The following is a 19,536-nucleotide window of genomic DNA, read 5'->3' as shown; positions in this document are numbered from 1 at the left end:
CTATAACCAAGCCTCTATAATCTCATGAAAGGGAGAAAAAGGAGTAGAAGAGATGTATCTTGACTTTAATATGGCTTTTGACATGGTCTCACATGACAGTCTCATAAGCAAACTCGGGAAATATAGTCTAGATCAATGGTGGACAACCTGCGGCCCGTGGGCCACACGCGGCCCATCAGGATAATACACTGGCAGGCCACAAGACCATTTGTTTACATTGACCATCCACAGGCATGGCCACCCACAGCTCCCATTGGCCAGGAACAGCGAACCGTGGCCACTGGGAGCTGCAGGCAGCCATGACTGCAAATGGTAAATGTAAGCAAACTATCTTAGGGCCCGCCAGCAGAATACCCTGATGGGCCACGTGCAGCCCGCCGTCTGCAGGTTGCCCACCACTGATCTAGATGAAGAGAATGTAAAGTGGCTGCACAACTGGTTGAAAAACCATACTCAGAGTAATTAGAAAATAATTTGCTGTCAAATGGGAAGGACATATCAAGTGGGATTTCACAGGCATCTGTCCTGGGTCCACTACTATTCAATATTTTCATAATGACTTGGACGATGAGATAGACATCTGCAAATTTTATGAGTATACTGACATCAAGCTTGGAAGGGTTACACATATTTGGAGACTAGCCTTAGAATTCAAAATTTTCATGTTCAATTGGAGAATTGATCTGAAATCCACAAAATGAAATTCTTGAAAGACAAGTGCAAAGTATCACTCTTAGGAAGGAAAATTCAAATGCACAAATACAAAATGGGAAATTACTGGCTAGGCAGCAGTACTGCAGAAAAGGATCTGAAGGTTAAAATGGATCACAGATTAAATATGAGTCGTGTGATGCTGTTGCAAAAAAGGTAAATCTCATTCTGGGCTATTTTAACAGGAGTGTTGTATCTAAGACGTGGGAGGTAATTGTTCTACTCTATTCAGCACTGGTGAGGCCTCAACTGGCTTACTGTGTCCAGTTTTGGACACCACACTTTAAGAAAGATGTGGACAAATTGGAGAGAGTCCCTTCTTTCAGTTTTCATGTCTTCTGAGGTACACAATTTATAAGGAGGGTCTGTAATCTTCCTCTGACCTGCTCTGCTAATGTAGTACTAACTGGGTGCCAAGCCACATATAGCGTTTATCATTATTCCAACACAATGGTTCCAAGATCAGCTGGTGATTTAACAATGTATTTAAAAGAGAAATCTTATTGCATGCATTTAATGAATGTTGCTGCTTCTATCTCCTGGGCTAAATCAGAGTTTTAAAGTTTCATTAACAGTGAGAAGTGAATAATTATTCTCTGTGAGGTTTCTGTGACCTCGTATAATATCTCGTTATCAACTTCTCAAATGACTTTTTAATAAAACCTTAAATTTTCTATAATACCTACAGTATTTCACAACAGTGATAACTGTTATTTTTATACCATCTTAAACTTAGATATATTTAAAATGTATATGTCCTTTAAATTAAGGTCAGATTCTTCCACCCTCACTTATGTCAAATAGTCCCTTGCACCACAAGTAGTCCCATTTAAATCAATTGGACTATTCTTGGAGTAAGTTACTACACAATGGGAGGAAAGATGTCAGAATCTGGTCCTTTAGGCTTTAATATTTTAAATTAGGCTCTGATCCTACAAATCTTGTATGCATACTTAACCATAAGCACATATCACTGAAGTCAAATGACTGAATTCACAAGGGAAATTAGGTGCCTAACTTACCATTTAGATGCCCACATCCACCATTTAAACACCACTGGTATTCACATAATCACTGCTCAGCTGTCACCTGGAGAGATGTAAAGTTCCCTAAATTTTTGCCACTAGGCATGCAAAGAGCCCCTAAATCTGACACTGCCAAGCAGCTTGGTGGGATTTACAAATGAGGTGTTCCCTTGCCTACCAGGCCCACTATGGCTGGTGTGCTCAGAGTATGCCTAGCTTCACTCACAAGACAGGAGGAAGGGAGTGTCTTCCTTTTACTCAATAGTTAGCACACTCACCCAGGAGGCTGGAGACCCAGGTTCAAATCCATCCGTTGCTTAAACTGGTAATGGGACTTGAACCTGCATCTCCCACATGAGTGCTTTAGCCACCAGCCTGTAAGGTATTCTAGGGTGGAACTGTCTCAGTCTCTTCTTTTAAAGTGTTTCTACTTTGTCTAAATTATATATTCAGTAGGGGTGCGTGAAGAGCATATGTGAGTAAATGAATCTATGGCACAGTGGTTAGGATGCTCACCTTAGAGGAAAGACAAATGGGATCAAGTCCCTGCTAAAATAAATATTTAATTTTTGTTGAGGTGTTGATCCAATGAGAAAACTGAAATGAGGACAGGGATGCAAGGATGAAATGATGGAAAGAAAAGAATCTCAGTGACCATATGACCTGGTTGTGCAGAAATTTGATCTGTGTTCAGTGCTCCCATTTATCTTAGCAGAATTTTTTTAGTATTGCAGAACAGCTCCAGGATCAAATTAAAACTGTGTATATGTATATACCCCCTAGCTTGTATAATGTTAAGAAGTGTTAGTGACTGGCTTCCATATTCAAACCTATAGAATATTATTGATCATTAACAAAATTGTAGTCCATAGTAATTTTGACTTTTTCTATATTCAACGCTTAGTGTATTAGCCCTCCTTTCCTTTCAGCATTGTTTACAACTATGATACAATAGTCAGGAATACAACCAGTTCTTGTCTAATTACCAGAAGTTTGTACTAGCCAATTAATCTGTCCATATACTTTTTGTCTGGCACCAGCTGTTGATGTTTTCTCAGAGTTTTATTTTAATCTAACCACTCAAACTATGAGTGGGAGTATTGCAGGAAACATTTCAGAGACATGCTTGTCCAAAAGCTGCTGATCCTGAAACATGCTGTAAGTGAATTTGCATAGATGAATTAAATGACCCATATCAAATTGCAATGCTAACAAATGCTCTCATGAAAGTGACAGGAAGCATATTTCCACCTCTCAAACATTAATGAATCTACATGAATGAATTAGGTTATGCCACTCCATCTTCGTAAATTGCTGATTCAATAAATCTCATTGGAGAAACAGCTGAGTAATTACAGGATGATGCTTGAAGCAATAGAAATCTCATTTGCATATTAACAGACATTTGTCACAATAATTTCTGTCATGGACCGGTAAATGTTAAACATGATTAATTCCAGTTGTGATCCAGGTTGACTTATCCAATGCATAATAAAAAAGATATTCCAAAGACTCCAGGTACGGTGTATACTCTCTCAGTACAGTAAAGTGCGCAGGTCTAATTAGTAACAGTAACTTGTGTGTGTTGTAAGAAATACATATAAAATAATATTTTTCTTAGGTTTTTTTATGCGAAGAGCAGCTGTAGTCTCTGTGATACAGGGTCCCATAGGATTTGTGTGGAAGAAAAAGAAGAAAAGTCATTAGCTTTTCTGCACAGCAAGTAGCCCATATTGATTTTCTGCACATGCACAGCATGGAAATAAGATTAGTTCCTACTTCTAAAATGCTCAAGTATGCCTAGGCAGAAAATGAGAGCTTTTCCTCCCTCTGCCTATTACATTTACCCAAAAGCATGGTTAAATCTTGTTTTTAATATATATATATATTCATCTACAGAAAAAACAAACTTGTAAAGAATCATGTTCAATAGAATAAATCTAATATGCATTTTCCCACATGTTTTTTGCTTAGTGGCAGTAGGATATTCAGTTCCACTTGTAACAGCCTCAAGGGCATATAGTATATAAAGGTAGAAATGTGCACTAGTGGGAATTACAAGCTTCCTTCTTCATCCCGGGTTGGAAAGACAAATTACACAACATCTCTTTCAAGTTGGTGCAGCTACACTTAAGGAACTTATGGTTCCAAGAACATTAATTGATTTAAAAGCCATGTTTTTCTTGGCTATCAATATATTAAGTCTTTTACCTTTGATCAAAAGTAACCTGGTGGGATTAATTGATCAAGTGAATAATGCTGTTTGCTTGAGTTGTGTAAAACTTTCAGTTTTCATGCACCTACATTGAAATTCTTGCAAAGTTTTTTCACACGGATTTTCTCCTTTGCACATGTACTGTAAAGCGTTTCCATACAAGGATCCAAAGCAAGCCACCTAACAATGAAGCAGAGTAGAAATTCATTAACAAAATGGGGGGAAAATGAGACAAAAAGGAACAAAGGTCGGGATTGTAATGGGAGTAAATGGGGCACATAGCTTTCAGGAGCAGACAAGAGAATAGATTGTGCCTGAGTTGTGCATGAGTTCAATGTTTCAGTGTTTTTCATGGAGTAGTTTGCTCCCCACTGTGCACCTGGCCAGTTATTCTGACTGGTTTGTGAAGGAGCAGAGCCAGGGCACCTCCCATTCTCTATCCTTCCCTTCCCAGTTGCTGAGGCACAGTGGCGTTTATTGCTCACCCTCTGAGGCCATAGTTGCAAATTGAGCAATTCTTACTCCAGGGAAGCCAGGGAAGGGAGACGCTTAAGAAAGAACTCTGACAATCTAGCCTTGGGTGACTTGCCAAGAATTGGAGTTTCAATCCAGGTGGTTTGACTTTCACCCTTGTGCTTTAGCTAGAAGACCAGACTTCCTTATACATCCCAAATTTGTGAATATGGTGGAAATTTCATCATTTCACAGTCTATGTTTTAAGTAAAAAAGAAATGGCAATGGCAAAATTCTGCCCTGTCTCAGAATTTCACACCTTTCCATTCAACCTGTTCCTGTATTTTATCTGGTTTTCTGTGCAGTGATAAAGATCAAAAGAATATTTAACTGCATTTGAATTGTCTTTCTCACTCAGTTCTCTGTTTCTGTTCTGCTTTCTCTGTTAGAAGAATCCCTCAGCACCTGCAAAGCCAGCAGCACCCTGAACAGTTTCCAGGCACCTAATGGGAAATTTTCATGGATGCCATTTTAATCTACTCAATGCATATAGAGTTTGAGATAATCCACTATTTTTTTAGATTGAGCAGATCAGAAAAAAAGTTAAATGGAAGAGAAAATGATGGATTCCCCTCCCCCTCTCCCACCACCAATCAGAGTCTTCTAGGTGTGTTTTTACATGTTAGGTCCCAGCATATTTTCTGGGAATTCTTCTAGATGATGTGGTTTACTACTTTAGTTGGTCCTGTCAATTGTGTTATTGTCAGGGCTGGTCAAAACTTTCATTCAAATCTGTTGTTCTAAGGAAAATTAGGTTTTCAAGTAGACTTTTTGGTTTTCATCAGTAGAGTCTGCTTTCTGTGGATATTTTCAACTTTTTGTCAGAAAATAGAATGCCTGCAAACCAAAAAAACTTCAATTCAGAAATGCTGTAGCAATGCCTTAGGGAGTTATAGTTCAGCTGCTTTATGCCACCATGCTCATCTATGGGACTACACGTCCCATGATGCACCATGACAAATGACCCCCTATGATACATAGCATAGCTCAGTAACACAGGAACCACAGTGCACCATGGAAGATGTAGACCAGTTAGGGAGTCTGGCCCATAGAGGAAAATGTGGGCATCAGGCACATAAATTACAGCTCCAATGTGATGCCACGGCCATATTTCCAAATCAAAGCTTTCAATTTTTGGTTGAAGATATTATGATTTTTTGCTGAAAAATCAAAATTTTCCAGGGAAAGTTTTAATTAAAACTTTTTTTTAATGAACTTCTTGGGGGGGGGGGGTGAGGGGGTTTGCATCTGAACAGTTCTAACTGTTATCAATGAAATTATTTTTCCAATTTATCAATTTCACTTTATTATTTATCTGTATTATGGTATTGCCCAGAGGCCCCATCCAAGAACAGGGCTCCACTAGACTATGTACCATACATAATGAGAGAGAGTCCCTGCTCCAAAGAGCTCACCATTTAAATAGGCAACACAAGCAAAAGTGTGAGGTGAAACAAAGTCATGGATAGAAGTAACTTGCTTAAGGTCACATAGCTGGACTGTGGAAGAGCCAGTAATAGAACCCAAGTCTCTTGATTATTATTTGTATAGCACCTTCATAGAAGATTAAGGTTGGAAGAGACCTCAGGAGGTCATCTAGTCCAACCCTTTGCTCAAAGCAGGACCAACCCCAACTAAATCATCCCAGCCAGGGGTGATGCTCCAGTTGATGGTCCAACTAAAATTGGGGCCTCATTGTGCTAAGGAATGTATGAACATATAGTAACAGATAGTCTCTTCTTTGAAAAGGTTACATTCTTACTAACTAGGGCAGACAAATGTTGGAAGGGAAAACAAAGTGACTTGCCCAGGGTCACACAGTAGATCACTTGTAGAGTTGGGAAGAGAACACAGGTGTCCATAATCCCAATCCAGTGTCCTATGCACTGGACAATGCTGCCTCCTCTCCTGATTATGTTTATTTTAAGCTTTTATTTAATTTGGTCTTCCCGTTTGTGATGTCTGTCCTCCAGGAAGAAGATTTTTTTTCCAGTTTCTTCCATATTAAGGCCGGATTCTACCACTTTTATACAAGTTTAGTATCTGCCTCCATGAGAAGTTCCATTTTTTAAGGGGAACATCTGTGGAAAATAGCCTTATGCACTAAGCATTGGGGTGACAGAAACTGCCCCAGAAATTCCAGTTCAATTTTGTCCCACCACATTGTCTTCTCTCCTACCCTCCATTTTATAATTTTCCTATTAATATTTTCATTCATCTGGTCAGAGTAGGTTCAATATTTATATCTTCCAGCATTTCATTCTCTACAGCTAGGGTTGCCAGCCTTACAAGGCTGGCCTAGAGTCTCCAGGAATTAAAAATTAATCTTTAATTAAAAGATTATGTCAAGTGATGAAACCTCCAGAAATACGTCCACCCAAAATTGGCAACCCTATTTACAGCAGTGGTTATCAACCTATTTATCTCTGTGGGCCACATACGAAGCTGTCTGTGTGTTATGTGGGCCACATCCAAACACTATATACTACCTGAGTAGCTCTGAGGCTGCACATGGGCTGCGGCTGTGTGCTGATTGGGCTGCAAGTGGCCTGTGGGTTGAGAACCACTACAATACTTCCACTGAGTCCAGTGAGACCAGGATTTCACCCCATGTCTCTTTCTGCTGCATCCATCTTTTTCTTTTGAGTTTCCTGTTTGTTAAGGAATAGCTAAAACACTTAGGCCCTAATTGAATAAGCACCTCAAAATGCAACAGATAAGATTGTTTGAGGTTTTCTAATAATTTATAAGCCTAAGTGCTAAACTTTGAGATGCTAAACTTTGAGCAAAAGTCCCTTGAAAACACATCTTTGGAAAGGATAAGTATATGCTGACCTGTGTTCCCCGTTACTTTCCTACTCAAATAAGAAAAATAAAGGTCATGTTAATGAATTATTTAGGATATTACACATGTACTGAACTATGGAACAAAAAGATGGTATGAGGGAAGGATAGCTCAGTGGTTTGAGCATGGGCTTGCTAAACGCAGGGTTGTAAGTTCAGCCCTTGATGGGGTCATCTGGGGCAAAATCAGTACTTGGTCCTGGTAGTGAAGGCAAGGGGCTGGACTCATTCTGGACCTTTCAGTTCTATGAGATAGGTATATCTCCTTATATTTAAGATGGAAATTGCTCAATGGTAAAAATACAAGCTACATTTTGTTTAATTTTAATAATTTCTGGAAATGTATGTTGACTAGTAAAAGGATAACTGAGATATGTTGATGTAATGTTAATTTATAAATAACCTAGAATGGACAATGAAAAACAAATTATGTTAGAGAACACTGGTCCAGAGACTGAGACAATCATCATGAAATGGAGAGACTTCCAGTATCCTGGAACTTGGTAACTGGGCCCCTACTTTTTCTGTCTTATTTGTCTTAATGTCTGTCATATGTTATATGATCAGAAACTATCCATGACAATAATTTTTTTTATAAATAAAGGTGAAAATTTGATTAAGCCTAAATTGGGTGGACTTGTGCCTCAGTTTCCCACCTTACATGCCATTCTTTAGGAGTGAAATTCTTATTTTGTTGCTTCTTTTTTTATTCCCCCTTGGAATTAAAAGGCTCTTCGTCAACTTTTCATTTGGTCTGCAGACCGCTACTTAAGTATCTTCTTTAATTCAGGATTTTTTATTTGGCAGGAGTTCTGGCAGAATACCAATGGGGCTTCTACCAGCTGTATTCCCTCAGCCCAGATGTTTAACCAGATGTCCTGGTTTGATTTTTTTTTCTTTTGAGAGATTTTTATGTGCATTCAAAAGATTATATTTCAGTACAAACACATTGGTTATAGTCCTCAAAATGGCATAATAGATTCATACAAAGAACTCTGTGTGTAAAGTGTATTAGTGAAGAAAGACCAAATACTATAGGATGTAAATGGCATTTCCTTCTATTATTTTTAAGTAATCTCAATTGCAGAGGAGAGAAGGGAACAATAAAAGAATGACAGCAGAACTGTAATTTTAAGTTCATATCTGTTTTTGATGGTATAAAACTTGCTGTAGGGAAATGTAAGACTGTAGCATACAGTGACTGTAAGAGAGAGTAACTTAAGTGTTAGGGTCACAGTGTCAGTACACTGCAGTTGGTTGGAATGACCAAACTCTACCCCCCAGCTCTAGCAGAATTGCTTGGATGAGTCTGTCATCTTGGCTCTGTGAGCAGCTTGCAGTCTCAAAGCCCCTGCACTGCAGGGAGGCAGGGGGAGTGGAGCATAGCAGATAGCTGTAAATATGAGCTAGAGGTTCCAGAATCAATTTCTTCCCAAATAAACTGAAGTACCGGTACTGTGTATTTCCAGTTCCTGCATGGTAAGGCACTCTTTTGCAGCAATGTCAATGAAAGCTTTTTTTAAACTGTCTCTGATCAAGAAATTGCAATCATTTCTTCTGGGTGCAGACATTATCATCATAGAATATCAGGGATGGAAGGAACCTCAGGAGGTCATCTAGTCCAACCCCCTGCTCAAAGCAGGATCAATTCCCAACTAAATTATCTCTGACCTTAAACACCTCTAAGGAAGAAGATTCCACCACCTCCCTAGGTAACCCATTCCAGAGCTTCACCACCCTCTTAGTGAAAACGTTTTTCCTAATATCCAACCTAAACCTCCCCCACTGCAACTTGAGACCATTACTCCTTGTTCTGTCATCTGATACCACTGAGAACAGTCTAGCTCCATCCTCTTTGGAACACCTTTTCAGGTAGTTGAAAGCAGCTATCAAATCCCCCTCTCATTCTTTTCCTCTGCAGACTGAGGCCATGTCTACATCTAAAATTTTGCAGCGCTGGTTGTTACAGCTGTATTAGTACAGCTGTATAGGGCCAGCGCTGCAGAGTGGCCACACTTACAGCAACCAGCGCTGCAAGTGGTGTTAGATGTGGCCACACTGCAGCGCTGTTGGGCGGCTTCAAGGGAGGTTCGGGGAACGCGAGAGCAAACCGCGGCGAAGCTGGTCTCCTTTCCCGGTTTGCTCTCTCGTTCCCCGAACCCCCGAACAAGCAGGTCTCCTTCCCTGAGGTTTGCTGGGTGGTTCGGGGAACGCGAGAGCAAACCCGGGAAAGGAGACCAGCTTCGCCGCGGTTTGCTCTCGCGTTCCCCGAACAAGCAGGTCTCCTTCCCTGCGGTTTGCAGGGTGGTTCCGGGAAACGCGAGAGCAAACCGCGGCGAAGCTGGTCTCCTTTCCCGGTTTGCTCTCGCGTTCCCGGAACCACCCAGCAAACCTCAGGGAAGGAGACCTGCTTGCTCGGGGTTCGGGGAACGCGAGAGCAAACCGCGGCGAAGCTGGTCTCCTTTCCCGGTTTGCTCTCGCGTTCCCGGAACCACCCAGCAAACCTCAGGGAAGGAGACCTGCTTGCTCGGGGTTCGGGGAACGCGAGAGCAAACCGCGGCGAAGCTGGTCTCCTTTCCCGGTTTGCTCTCGCGTTCCCGGAACCACCCAGCAAACCTCAGGGAAGGAGACCTGCTTGCTCGGGGTTCGGGGAACGCGAGAGCAAACCGGGGAAGGAGACCAGCTTGATTACCAGAGGCTTCCTCAGGTATGCTGGGATACCTGCTTATTCCACGGAGGTCAAGAAAAGCGCTGGTAAGTGTCTATATTTGATTACCAGCGCTGGATCACCAGCGCTGGATCCTCTACACCCGAGACAAAACGGGAGTACGGCCAGCGCTGCAAACAGGGAGTTGCAGCGCTGGTGGTGCCCTGCAGATGTGTACACCTCCTACGTTGCAGCGCTGTAACTCCCTCACCAGCGCTGCAACTTTCTGATGTAGACAAGCCCTGAACAATCCCAGTTCCCTCAGCCGCTCCTCAAGTCATGTGCTCCAGCCCCCTAATCATTTTTGTTGCCCTCTGCTGGACTCTTTCCAATTTTTCCATATCCTTCTTGTAGTGTGGGGCCCAAAACTGGACACAGTACTCCAGATGAGGCTTCACCAGTGTCGAATAAAGGGGAATGATCATGTCTCTAGATCTGCTGGCAACCCCCCTACTTATACAGCCCAAAATGCCGTTAGCCTTCTTGGCACTAAGGACACACTGACTCATATCCAGCTTCTCATCCACTAGGTCCTTTTCTGCAGAACTGCTGCCTAGCCATTTGGTCCCTAGTCTGTAACAGTGCATGGGATTCTTCTGTCCTAAGTGCAGGACTCTGCACTTGTCCTTGTTGAACCTCATTAGGTTTCTTTTGGCCCAATCCTCTCATTTATCAAGGTCCCTCTGTGTCCTATCCCTACTCTCCAGTGTATCTACCACTCCTCCCAGTTTAGTGTCATCTGCAAACTTGCTGAGATTGCAGTCCACGACATCCTCTAGATCATTAATGTAAATATTAAACAAAACCAGCCCCAGGACCAACCCTTGAGGTACTCTGCTTGAAACCGTCTGCCAACTAGACATGGACCCATTGATCACTACCCATTGGGCCCGATGATCTAGCCAGCTTTCTATCCACCTTATAGTCCATTCATCCAGCCCATACTTCTTTAACTTGCTGACAAGAATGCTGTGGAAGACCATATCAAAAGCTTTGCTAAAGTCAAGGAATAACACATCCAAAGCTTTCCACTCATCCACAGAACCTCATAGAAGGCAATTAAGTTAGTCAGGCATGACCTGCCCTTGGTGAATCCATGCTGACTGTTCTCGATCACGTTCCTTTTCTCTAAGTGCTTCAGAATTGATTCCTTGCAGACCTGCTTCATGATTTTTCCAGGGACTGAGGTGAGGCTGACTGGTCTGTAGTTCCCCAGATCCTCTTTCTTCTCTTTTTTAAAGATGGACACTACATTAGCCTTTTTCCAGTCATCCGATACCTCCCCCAATTGCCATGAGTTTTTAAAGATAATAGCCAATGGCTCTGCAATCACATCCGCCAGCTCCTTTAGCACCCTCGGATGCAGCGCATCCGTCCCCTTGGACTTGTGCTCATCCAGTTTTTCTAAATAGTCCCAAACAATTTCTTTCTCCACAGAGGGCTGGTCACCTCCTCCACATACTGTGCTGCCCAGTGCAGCAGACTGGGACCTGACCTTGTTTGTGAAGACAGAGGCAAAAAAAGCATTGGATACATTAGCTTTTTCCACATCCTCTATGACTAGGCTGCCTCCCTCATTCAGTAAGGGGCCACACTTTTCTTGACTTTCTTCTTGTTGCTAACATACCTGAAGAAACCTTTCTTGTTACTCTTAATATCTCTTGCTAGCTGCAACTCCAAGTGTGATTTGGCCTTCCTGATTTCACTCCTGCATGTCTGAGCAATATTTTTATACTCCTCCCTGGTCATTTTCCAATATTCCACTTCTTGTAAGCTTTTTTTCATTTAAGATCAGCAAGGATTTCACTGTTCAGCCAAGCTGGTCACCTGCCATATTTACTATTCTTGCTACACATCAGCATGATTTGTTCTTGCAACCTCAATAAAGATTCTTTAAAATACAGCCACCTCTCCTGGACTCATATTCCCCTCATGTTATTCTCCCAGGGAATCCTGCCCATTAGTTCCCTGAGGGAGTCAGTCTGCTTTTCTAAAGTACAGGGTTTGTATTCTGCTGTTCTGCTTTCTTCCTTGTGCCAGGATCCTGAACTCGACTACCTCATGGTCGCTGCCCCACAGGTTCCCATCCACTTTTGCTTCCCCTACTAATTCTTCCCTGTTTGTAAGCAACAGGTCAAGAAGAGCTCTGCCACTGGCTGGTTCATCCAGCACTTGCATCAGAAAATTGTGACCCCTACACTTTCCAAAAACTTCCTGGATTGTCTGTGCACTGCTGTATTGCTCTCCGAGCAGATATCAGGGTGATTAAAGTCTCCCATGAGAACCAGGGCCTGCAATCTAGTAACTTCTAATTGCCGGAAGAAAGCCTCATCCACCTCATCCCCCTGGTCTGATGATCTGTAGCAGACTCCCACCGTGACATCACCCTTGTTGCTCACATTTCTAAACTTAATCCAGAGACTCAGGTTTTTCTGCAGAATGTACTGGAGCTCTGAGCAGTCATACTCCTCTCTTACATACAATGCAACTCCCCCACCTTTTCTGCCCTGCTTGTCCTTCCTGAACAGTTTATATCCATCCATGACAGTACTCCAGTCATGTGAGTTATCCCACCAAGTCTCTGTTATTCCAATCACATCATAGTTCCTTGACTGTGCCAGGACTTCCAGTTCTCCCTGCTTGTTTTCCAGGCTTTTTGCATTTGTGTATAGGTACTTAAGATAACTCGCTGATTGTCCCACTTTCTCAGTCTGAGACAGGAGTCCTCGCATCTTGCACTCTCCTGCTCGTGCTTCCTCCTCCTGGTATCCCGTTTCCCCACTTACCTCAGGGCTTTGGTCTCCTTCCCCCTGTGAACCTAGTTTAAAGCCCTTCTTAGTAAGTTAGTCAGTCTACTTGCGAAGATGCTCTTCCCTCTCTTATTTAGGTGGAGCCCATCTCTGCCTAGCACTCCTCCTTCTTGGAACACCATCCCATGGTCAAAGAATCCAAAGCCTTCTCTGTGACACCACCTGCGTAGCCATTCATTGACTTCCACAATTCAACCGTCTCTGCCCAGGCCTTTTCCCTGCACTGGGAGGATGGACAAGAACACCACTTGCGCCTCAGACTTCTTTATGCTTCTTCCCAAAGCCACGTAGTCTGCAGTGATTGGCTCAAGGTCATTCTTGGCAGTATCATTGGTGCCCACATGGAGAAGCAGGAAGAGGTAGCGATCTGAGGGCTTGATGAGTCTCAGCAGTCTCTCCATCACATCATGAATCCTAGCTCCTGGCAAGCAGCAGACCACTCGGTTTTCTCGGTCAGGCCAGCAGATGACTCAGTCCCCCTGAGAAGGGAGTCCCTGACCACCACCACCTCCTTCTTTTGGGAGTGGTGGTCGTGGAACCCCCATCCCTAGGACAATGCATCTCATGACTTCCAATCAGTGGAGTCTCCTTCTGCTCCTTTCACTTAGATGTATCATCTAGTCCACTCTCCACATTAGTACCTGTGGAGAGAACATGAAAACGGTTGCTCACCTGTATCTCTATTGCTGGTACATGGACACTCCTCTTTCTTCTTCTGGAGGTCACATGCTGCCAAACTTCTTCACTGTCCCTCTGTGCAGCCTGCTCTGATTCTTCAGAATGTTGTGCCTGTAGAAGCATATCCTGACATCTGTCCAGAAAATCTTCATTTTCTCCTATGCAACACAGGGTCGATACTTGTTTCTCCAGACCTTGAACCTTTTCTTCCAATATGGAGACCAGCTTGCACTTTGTACAGGTGAAGTCATTTCTGTCCTGTGGAAGAAAGACAAATGTGGCACAACCTGTGCAGGTTACAACAGCTGAACATTCACCTTCCATATTGCCTTCCTTCTAAGAGCTTCCTCAGCTGTTGCAGCAACTACTCACAGAAGCCTGCAAGATGAAAGCCTTAGTGTGCTCTCCCCAGGCAAACTCCCTCTGTTCGCTGCTCAGCTGGTTCCCTGCTGACTGCCTTTTTATAACAGTCAGGCCCACTCACAGCCCACCTGCAACAAAGCACTCCCAATTCACACCTTTCAAACGAACAAGCAAGCAAATGATCTTCACCTCCAAACTACAACAGTGTTCCAAAAGAGGCAACTCCTTAAATCATCCTGAAAGCTGAAGCTACTGCAGAATCCAGCAACTCCCTTATCAAGAAGAGAATCTCATTGGGGTCACTGACACTAGTACTCTGTGGTCTGCAGAGGTTTCCTGTTGGTTTTAGGGTGAGGTTTAATGTGTTGGTTTTGATCTCTAAAGCCTTAAATAACTTTGGACCTACCCACTTGAGAGACCACTTCTCTTTTCATGCAGTATTGTCAAAGCAGCAATCAGCTGGAATTTTCTTGATTAAAAAGAGAGAGAAGAGGAAAAAAAAGAGGAAAATGGCAATATTTAGTATTGTCAGGGCAAGACCCCAGATTTCTTAAAGGGTCTGATTCTGCTCCCATTGAAGTCAGAGTTTAAGACCAGAAGGGATCAACAGATCTAGTCTGACTTCCTATAAATCGCTACCAGCACCACCCAGCACCTGCACACTAAACCTGGCAACCACAATTAGACCAAAGTATTACAGCCTACAGGAGACTACAGAATTAGGCTACAAATCACTGAGTTTTGCCAGTGATTTTATTGGCAGCAGGATCAGAAGCTAAGATTTTTCCCTCTGTGAATAATAACAAAATGCTCTTTTTCTAAGGGCCCAACTAACTACACTAGCTCTCAACGTTGTAATCTATTCATTGGTTTATGGCCCTTCAGGGAGCATCACCAAGCCACATGGAGTACCTGAGCGCTGGAATTTGCATTTGGTTTTTGGAATTAGCTGGAAGATGTAGAAAACCTCATTTAGCCTGACGGCTTCATTTTTACACGTCATACAGTATGCTGACAATATAATATATTTACAGTATGTGAAGACCTTCTCTTTCTGGAGTTCGGCAGCATACTAGGTGAGCGACACTTAAGCACGCAGATGGCACTGAGCATTTGAAACTTCTTATTTCATATTTTAGATACTGGCAGCAAAGTGCTGAGTGGGGAATTTGGACCTATAAACAGGATCTCCTTAACACTGATGGAAATCACTTTGTTAATTTCACAAGTTCAGTTTGATCACTGAACCTAAAAAGGAGACTTCACATCCTTACTATTCTTCCTTCACTAACTTAGGCAATTGGTATACACAGCAAGAAAAATATGAAAGTGAATGAAGTTATATTGAAGTTTGATAGGTTTCCTTTCCTCTTCATTCACTTTCACATTTTTCTTGCCATGCATACCAATTGCCTAGGATAACTAAGGAAGAATATGCATGATGCTAGAGTAAACAAAGCAGCAGATTAAGTATTCATGTTGATCAACTATCTTAATGAAGCTGAAATGTCTGAGCTATTTAACACAACTACTCTTCATTATCATTGGTGTTATGCTATTAGATGACAAAAAGAGAACCATGATAGGATACAAATGGTTAGCTTGCAGTATATATAAAACTTTTTACTAAAAGAGTTTAAGTTTTAGGCAAATTATATTTAATGTTGTTCTGCTCAAGACAGAATAAACATGCTGGGTAATTGTATATTACCACATCAATTTATTGTTGTTTAGTGCAGACACCTATAATACTGAAGGTAATTAACTGTTTTTTATTGTTTCATGAGTTGCATAATAGGGTTTTTAATGCAATGTTTCTCTTTAAATGATATATCCACTGAGCCCAATAGTCAAGCATTTGTAACACAAAGATTTATGGAATATCTATTTAAAAAGAGACCTCCCCCCAAAGCATAGACAAGGAAAACATTTTACTGCTGGCTTGTACCCTCTCAAGTTATAAAACACAATTAATCCAAGTTGTCACTACATGTGCCAATCTTTTTTAATATCAGAAACTTTCTCTAAGAAATGTTTCTCAAAACAAGATGTGTGCCAGTAAAAAAAGAAACAAGGGAGACTTGCAAAATATGGCAGGATGGATCTACTATACATGTTTATGGTTAATTATTATTTTCTTGGAATTTTATACGAAAAAATGTTCAGCGCCCAAATATTTAAAGAAGAGAACACACACAAACATTTTACAGTTTCTGAATCTTGAAACCCAAGTTTCTTTCTGTGAAATTTGCTAACTTATTGCCCTGAATGCTCTAGGACAATGACCTCACCAGCTGACTGAGCACTATCAATCAGCTACAAAGAATTCCAGCCTGTTGTCATGGTGGCTGAAACTCAAGGCCCCAATGGTGGAGGGTAAACTGTGTGTTAACTCCCAAGTCTTTTTTTTTTAAGTGATAATTAACATAGAACCCAGCAAATATGCCTAAGCAGTTGAAATTATTCTTCCAGCATGCATTGCCTTGCATTTGTCAACAGTGAATTTTATTGGCCATCACGTTGCCTACTCACCTAGCTTTAAGTCCCTCTGATGTTCCTCAAGTCTTCTCTGGTCTTGATTATCCTAAATAATTTCATGTCATCTGAAAATTTTGGTGCTTCACAGTTCACTCCTTTTTCTACATCATTAATAAGTAAATTGAACAACATCAATCTTAAATTCTCCAGTGACTTGGCAGCCCAGGACCCTAGTTCTCTTGGATTAAAAGCCTGTCATTGGTATCAGGCTAACATGCAGGTGGAGGAGATCTTGCAAGATCTTGGAGTAGTTTGTTTGCCAAAGCTAAAGTCTCTTGATGAATAGCTCCCTATGGAACTTTGCACTGAGGCTAATCTGTACATCTAGTTCATCTTTGAGTCCTCTGGGAGGCTGGTTTGATTTTGCTCTGTATTTTTTTAAAAACTTTAAGAGATTATAAATCTGCATCTTTCTCTGAAATATTAGTGTCACCTTGGGGTAATGTTTCCAGTTTAGCCCCAGTCCTGTTTGCAGGCCCTCTGGCCTCTGTGCTTGCATGATGAGAGCCTATGCTTTTATATATTTATCTTTTATATATTGAAATTTATTTCCACATATTTTATCTCATGTGAAATATAAATGTATGGCTATGCACGTGGGGCTTACATTTTAATACGATATTAAACTGGATCATCAACAAACAACAAATGGACATTTTAGTAAGTGCAGCTAATAACTTATGTTGACATAATTAGACCAAAACCTTTAGTACCAGGATAAATCCAACTATTAATAATACCAGTCTATTTCATACAGTCTGTCTGACTCATTTTTTGTGGTAGAGGTATATCATGAGAAATTTTGTGATTGCTTTCCTATTTATTTTATGAAACTTTTGAAATAATTATGAGTCTGCAGGAATCAAGTGATAAATAACATAGATAAGAAAAGGTTTTTAAAAAATAGAATATCAAATCCTATAAGAAAGGCCCATAAAAATGAGCACAATAGAGAGTTGTAATCTGCGGGTTAGTAAAAATTATTTCCCCCCTATACATTTTCACTGCCATACCTCCCCTATTAATTAATTCCTATCAGATGACCTTGTGAAAATGAAAAGGAGTTAATTTACTAGTATAGTCTTGTTTTGTGCAGCTCTATCCATAAATCTGGTTTAATGACTAGAGGCTTTAGACAATAGACATTTAATATATTGAAAGATGAGCAATCAACAAAGCTAAAACAATTAAAATTTTAACTGATAGTGCCTCAGTAGCAATAGACTTAAAAATGGAATATCATATATGTATAAAAAGTTCCATCGTGAACAAGTAGATCATCTTTTATATGTGCTCTGGTTATCTTTTTAGTGCTGTAATTTTTCATATATGGCCTCCATTACCACAATACCTAAGTGCCTTTTAATCTTTCAATGGCTTTAGCCTCAAAACATCTCCTGTGAGGTTGGGAAGTGATATTATCCTCATTTTTACAGACTAAGGCCCAGATCCTCAAAAGTATTTAGGTGCCTAACTCCCAGTGATTTCAATGGGAGTTAGGCACCTAAATATCTTTGTGGATCAGGGCCACAGTACCTTGCCCAAGTCACACAGGAAGTTTTCGGCAGAACAGGGACTTGAACCCAGTTCTCCCAAATCCTGTCAGTCATTGTGTGTATATATAGAAATCCTTAGTCTGATTCATCTCTGATTTTCTTATTGTTTGGGTTAGTCCATAAAGTTATAACTTAATTTGAAGTTGTCTCTTATAGACTTGCATCAAATTTCATTTGAGTTATTTTATTGCAACAAAAATAGCCTCCAATTCAACTTTAGAAGTTGCATGTGATGGAAAACCAGAATCCATTTTTTGTTCTGGGTTGTTGTTTTTTTGACTGCTTCTCAAGCGATGATTGGGGGCAGGGGGTGAAATGGGACTGAGAAAAAAGAACCGGTTTACTGCTAAACCGATAGCCTCAGTTGAGGTCACGTCATGATGTATTCAGTGGTGAAAAATGAATCCAAAACATCGTCCTTTTCCCTTCTGTCTCCTCTTTGGGGGATAATAATGAAAACAGAGGCAAATAAGAGGGCTTGCTTGAAGGCAAGAAAACAAAATAATGATTTTAATATCTCCCTTCTCTAGGGTGGGCCTCAGTGTAGAAGACTCCAGAAAACAGAGACAAAGAAATATGGAGACTTTAAAAGGACATGATGAAAATGGCCGCCAGCATAATGGTCCCATAATGGTGTATTAAGGAAGCTCAGAATGTTCCAAAGTATATTTTGATAGTAGGGGACTTTGCTTCTCCCCTCCCCCACCCAGTCTTAATCTAGAGCTTTTCATTGAAATCCTTCTCCAAGTAAATGGAAGCATAATGTCTATAAGTCCCTAACTCCACCTATCATGTTGTTGAATGGATTACAACAGTAGAGAAATACATAATATTTTCTAGGTTAGAATTTTAAGGGGGAGAATCAAGCGTAAGTGGTTTGAAAATAATGGAAAGAAAGAGTTGATTTCAAAAGAGGCCTCAGAGAGGTGTACAAAATTATTTAAATTTCCAGGCTGGTATGACTCAATTAATCTTTCAAGCACCAAGGTTTATAAAGAACTTCAGGTGGAAGTATAATAAAGTGTGTGCACCACTAGTGATCTCATCTATAAACTGGCTGTATATGGAATAACATACACACAATAGTATGTAATAAAGCTCTAATCCACTGCAAATGAAATCAGAAACCATGAGTGTATAAACTGAGTTGTTTATCATGGCCTCTAGAACCCTCCCACACTTGAGGTTAAGTTGGTACTTATAGCATATAGTATGATTGAAAAAATATTCAGTTTATTCCCAAATGCTGGGGTTATTTTTCTGTATATTCTGCATAAGTCTGAAATATGGGAGTGGCCAGTAGATATCCATAGGGAATTTTGGCAACATCTGTAAGCTCTTTGAGACAGGGACCATACATTGTGTGTCTGTACAGTGCCTAGCACAGTGGCTTTTAGCCTGTAGGTTGCACAATGGCCTTCAGGCACTACCACAGACTAAATGTGAAATAAATAGTAATCAGCATCTGTGGAGGTTTCCTTCACTCACCCACGTTGGCAGAATTTTTGTTAGGATCTTGTTCATTCTGCTTAGTTCTGCTCGGATATTTTAATACTAGATGTTGGTAAAATAAAGA

This window comes from Gopherus flavomarginatus, chromosome 2 (assembly GCF_025201925.1).
Source record: "Gopherus flavomarginatus isolate rGopFla2 chromosome 2, rGopFla2.mat.asm, whole genome shotgun sequence".
In the NCBI taxonomy this organism is placed as follows: Eukaryota; Metazoa; Chordata; order Testudines; family Testudinidae; genus Gopherus; species Gopherus flavomarginatus.
The sequence above is the reverse complement of the archived record's forward strand: the minus strand, read 5'-3'. Positions refer to the sequence as shown.